Source organism: Takifugu flavidus, unplaced genomic scaffold (genome assembly GCF_003711565.1).
Source record: "Takifugu flavidus isolate HTHZ2018 unplaced genomic scaffold, ASM371156v2 ctg218, whole genome shotgun sequence".
Classification (NCBI taxonomy): domain Eukaryota; kingdom Metazoa; phylum Chordata; class Actinopteri; order Tetraodontiformes; family Tetraodontidae; genus Takifugu; species Takifugu flavidus.
This window is the reverse complement of record NW_026621888.1, coordinates 70,001-75,646: the sequence shown is the minus strand read 5'-3', so window position 1 is coordinate 75,646 and position 5,646 is coordinate 70,001. Positions and strand designations below refer to the sequence as shown.

Below are 5,646 nucleotides of genomic sequence, written 5' to 3'. Positions count from 1 at the left end.
ACGCACACACACACACACACACTCACACACACACTCACGCACGCATCACTCACACACCCTGTTTTTGTGTAGCTTTGTTCACTCTGTGTGTGTGTGTGTGCGTGTGTGTGTGTGTGTGTGTGTGCGTGTGTGTGTGTGTGGTGTGGTGTGTGTGTGTGCAGCGACTGCATGAAGGGAGACGAGACGGAGAACAAGAAGATCGGCTGCACCGTGAACCTGCTGGTGAGAGCAGTGTTACTCAGACTGTTGGGGGGGCTGAGGAGGGAGGGTTGTTGGTTCAAGCCCCAGCACAGACTCATGTGGGAGCAGGGCAGCTGCCCCCTGTGACCCTGAGGGGGTTAGAGGTCATTCACAAACTTCTTTTCTTCTCAGAATTTCTACAAGTCAGAGATCAACAAGGAGGAGATGTACGTGCGCTACATCCACAAGCTGTGTGACCTGCACCTGCAGGCAGAGAACTAACAGTACAGCACACACACACCGCCTTGCCCTGGGCACCTGAGCAGGTGTGACTGATGCTTGTGTGACAGAGGCTGCCTTCACCCTCCTGCTGTACTGGGAGCTGCTGCACTGGGACCAGCGCCCGCTCAGAGACCTGCTGCACTACCCGGGTCAGAGCCAGTGGCACCGCAAGAAGGACTCTGCCGCAGTAGATCCATTACTTTAATAAAGGCAAGGTGAGGTCACACACACGCACGCACGCACGCACGCACGCACTCACACACCACGCACATGCGCACGCACACACCACCCACACGCACGCACGCACCACACACACAGTTTTAATGTAATAAGATTGTGAACATCTCTGAGACAGCAGGAATTGTTATGAACCACTGATCTCAGCCTGTATTACGTGTGTGTGTGTGTGTGTGTGCGTGCGTGTTGTGTGCGTGTGTGTGTGTTTGTGTGGTGTGTGTGTGTCAGTGCTGGGAGTTTGGGATCCCTCTCTGCAGGGAGCTGGCCTTCCAGTATGAATCTCTGTATGATTATCAGAGTCTCAGCTGGATCAGGGTGAGTGTTTGATCACTTTTATCACTAATTAAGTGATACGCATGTGTGATTTATGAGGGGGGTGTATGTCTGTGTGTGTGTGTGTGCGCGTGTGTGTGTGTGTGTGTGTGTGCGTGCGTGTGTGTGTGTGTAGAAAATGAGGCAGCATATTATGACAACATAATGGAGCAGCAACGTCTAGAGCCAGAGTTCTTCAGGGTCGGGTTCTACGGCAGGAAGTTCCCGTTCTTCCTCAGAGTGAGTGAAGGTTCCTCAGAACGTCTGATGGTACCTGATGGTACCTGATGGTACCTGATGTGGTACCTGGTGTGGTACCTGATGTGGTACCTGATGGTACCTGATGGTACCTGATGGTACCTGGGTCATTCTGGTCTCGGTCCTCCTCAGAACAAAGAGTAACGTCTGCCGCGCCACGACTACGAACGGCTGGAAGCCTTCCAGCAAAGGATGCTGGAGAATTCCCACAGGCCGTTGCTATGCAACACCCCAACCAGCCAGACGAGGCCACCCTGCAGGGCGACACTCAGTGTACGTTCACGTGAGCAAGAACTGACCTCAGGAGGTCAAAGGTCAAGCTGTTCTCATCATGTCTGGATGATGTAGAAGGTTCCATGGACCGGCTGGTCCCGCTCTGATGCCCCTCTCACGCTCAGACCTGCAGATCTACGCCGTCACGCCTCGGTGCCGGAGCACGTGGGCGTCCTCCAGATGGAGCGAGTCCCCGACCGCATCAAGAGCTTCTACCGGGTCAACAACATTCGCCGCTTCCGCTACGACCGACCGTTCCACAAAGGACCCAAAGACCCAGAGAACGAGTTCAAGGTGAGAAGTTCTGACGAGGGGAATGGTTACACACGTGGCAACACACACACGCACACACACACACCACACACACACACACACACCACACACTCACACACTGTCGTTGCCGTGTGTTTCAGAGTCTTTGGGTCGAGAGGACGACGCTGGTCCTCACTCACCCTCTGCCCGGAATCTCGCCCTGGTTTGAGGTGGAAAAGAGAGAAGTGGTGAGAAGAAGAAGCAGTGTTGTTGTCCTGCACACACACACACACGCACACACACACACCGCACACACACACGCCCACACCACTCACACACACTCACACACACAAACACTCACACACACACGCCACTCACACACACCCACACACACACGCACACACAATCTCACACACACACACACACACACACTCAAACACCCACACACACTCACACACACTCACTCACACACACACACACACTCACACACACACTCTGATGCTTCTGTGCTCATGTGGAGTGATTCCCGCTGGAGAACGCCGTCTCCGTGGTGGAGAACAAGAACCAGGAGCTGCGTGCGCTGGTGGGCCAGTACCAACACCAGCAGCTGCACAGCAACATCAACCTCCTCAGCATGACGCTGAACGCGTCATCGACGCCGCCGTCAACGGGGGCGTGGCCAGATACCAGGAGGTCCGCCCTTCAGAGCCGCCTTTGATGATGCTAACCTGAACTCGCTGAGCATTCCTGAACCTCAGCGTTCCTCTCCCGTCCTCAGGCCTTCTTTGGGAAAGATTACATCAGTGGCCACCCGGAAGATACGGAGAAGATCACGCAGCTGAAGGATCTGATGCAGGAGCAGGTGAGGACCACCTGTTAGCATCGATGCTAACGGGTGAGACCACCTGTTAGCATCGATGCTAACGGGTTAGGACCACCTGTTAGCATCGATGCTAACGGGTTAGGACCACCTGTTAGCATCGATGCTAACGGGTTTGGACCACCTGTTAGCATCGATGCTAACGGGTGAGGACCACCTGTTAGCATCGATGCTAACGGGTGAGGACCACCTGTTAGCATCGATGCTAACATCATCTGACTTCTGCTGGAACTCAGGACTGTTTTTATTTAATGAGCGGAGCCACAGAAGCTGCGAGTTTATCTGTGACATAAATACTGAAATGGCATGAAAACCACGTGCACGCCTTCCCCTCCCCAGGTGCACGTCCTGGGCAGCGGCCTGGCCGTGCACGAGCGGCTGGTGCACCCAGAAATGCGTCCCCTGCACAAGAAGCTGATAGATCAGTTCCAGATGATGAGGAGCAGCCTGAGTCACGTGAGTGTGACACAAGAGACACACAATGCCAGTCTCACACTGCTAAGTGTGTGTGTGTGTGTCTGCGTGTGTGTGTGTGTGTGTGTGTGTGTCTGCGTGTGCGCGCGTGTGTGTGTGTGTCGCGTGTGTGTGTGTGTGTGTGTGTGTGTCTGCGTGTGTGTGTGTGTCTGCGTGTGTGTGTGTGTGTGTGCGTGGTCTGCGTGTGCGCGCGTGTGTGTGTGTGTCTGCGTGTGTGTGTCTGCGTGTGTGTGTGCGTGTGTGTGTGTGCGTGTGTGTGTGTGTGTCCGTCCTGCAGGGTCTGCCTGGTGTAGATAAAACTGGTCCTGGACTCAGAGGGATCCTGACTGCTCACAGCCCCATGAGCCCAGACAGCTTCAAGCTGATGCATCGACACAGGTCACACACACACACACACACCACACACACACGCACACACACACACACACACACACAGACACACGCACACACAAGACACCACACACACACACACACAGTTGATGAGCATCAGCCTTGAGCTCCTCATCATCACTCGTCTTCATCCCTGATTGGTGACCTCATCTGCACACATCACTGAGATCCTCCCTCCTCCCCCCCCACCTCCCCCACCTCCCCCACCTGCTCCACCTCCCCCACCTGCTCCACCTCCCCCACCTCCCCCACCTGCTCCACCTCCCCCACCTCCCCCACCTCCCCCACCTCCCCCCTCCTCCCCACCTCCCCCCCCTCCCCCACCTCCTCCACCTCCCCCACCTCCCCCCTCCACCCCCTCCCCCCCCTCCTCCTCCCCTCCTCCACCTCCTCCCCCCCCCTTCTTACCCTCCAACCTCCCCCCCACCCCTCCCCCGCCCTCCTCCACCCCCTCCCCCTCTCCCCTCCTCCCCCCCCCCCTCCTCCTCCCCTCCTCCTCCCCTCCTCCCGTCCTCCACCTCCCCCCCCCCTCTCCCCCTCCCCTCCCCCACCATCTCCCCCCCTCCCCGACCCTCCCCCCTCCTCCCCCCCTCCCCCGCCCCCTCTCCCCGCCCTCCCCCCACCTTCTCCACCTCCCCCCGCCCCACTCTCCCCCCCTTCTCTCCCCCCCCCCCGGTCCCCCCCTCCTCCCCCTCCCCCACCTGCTCCCCCCTCCTCCCACCCCCTTCTCCACCTCCCCCACCTCCTCCACCGTCCCCCCCTCCCACCCGACCCCCCTTCTCTCCCCTCCCCCCCCCTTCTCCACCTTCTCCCCTCAGCCCCCCACCTCCTCCCACCTCCCCCCCTCCCCCGCCCTCCTCCCCCCTACCTCCCGCCACCTCCCCCCCTCCTCCACCTCCTCCACCTGACTCCTCCTCTCTCTCCTCTCACATGTCCAGTGAGACCGGGAACGCCGGCAGTCTTCTGATCCTGACCGATGGGATGTTGGTGGAGAACCTGGAGGACTTCTATCACATGCAGGTCAGCGGCTCTGCTGGTGCCTGGACGCAGGGTGGACCAGTTAGACCAGTTAGACCAGGTGGACCAGTTAGACCAGGTGGACCATTTGGACCAGTTAGACCAGGTAGACCAGTCGGACCAGCTAGACCAGTTAGATCAGTTAGACCAGTTAGGCCAGTTAGACCAGTTAGGCCAGTTGGACCAGTTAGACCAGGTAGACCAGTTAGACCAGTCGGACCAGTTAGACCAGTTAGACCAGTTAGACCAGTTAGACCAGTTAGGCCAGTTGGACCAGGAGCTGCTACTATGCTAATGAGGTCTGCTGATTGTCCACCAAGCAGGTTCAGATGTTTATGAGCTGTGTGGCAGATGAGAGAAGATGGAGCAACAGGTGAGTCCAGGGACGAGGGTCACCTGAGTCTCTGGTGGGCTCAGAGGAACCAGACTGGTGGGCTCAGAGGAACCAGACTGGAAACTGGACCGAGAGAGAGCAACAGGCGTTCCAGACCTCCTGATGAAGACACGTCCACCTCAGAGAAGGACCTGGTGGGACGGAAACCACAGAGACAGATGGTGTGGACATGTCCAGAGGAGGGACAGTGAAGGGTGTGGAGCATGGAGACATGTAGGGACATGGAGGGAGTGAGGAAGGACAGGACGGTAGAGAGGTCAGAGGTCAGAGGTCAACGTTGAACCCTGAGGAGCAGCTGAGACAATCTCAATCTTAAATTCTTGTTCTGATGTAAATGTTGTAATGTTTGTCCTGCAGACAAGCCCCTCCTCCTCCAGCCTGAGCTCCACCCACTCCGCGCCCTCCCATCTGCTAAACTCCGCCCCTTCGACCATCAGACGTAAGAACGTTGACACGGTCTGTCTGGAGCTCTGGGGCGTCTCGCTCACTCTTCTGTCTGTGCAGTCGGGTCTCCGTCTCTTCCGGACAAGTTCAGACCACAACCGAGAGCTGCTGATGCTGCTGCCGCCACACAGGGAGCGGCCCAGCAGCGCCGTGTACGCCACCATCCCCCGAGGGCGCACAGGTACGCGTGGGCGGGGCTACACCAGCCACACAAACACACCGGATACACCCCAACACACAGCCTTTAGCACAG

The 5,646-nt window shown here is 57.7% G+C and overlaps 1 pseudogene; it reads left to right on the top strand.

Annotated features, from left to right (window-relative positions):
* The first annotated feature begins 107 nt into the window (after positions 1 to 107).
* Positions 108 to 5,646, top strand: part of LOC130519821 (dedicator of cytokinesis protein 3-like) — a 10,830-nt pseudogene continuing 5,291 nt past the window's right edge.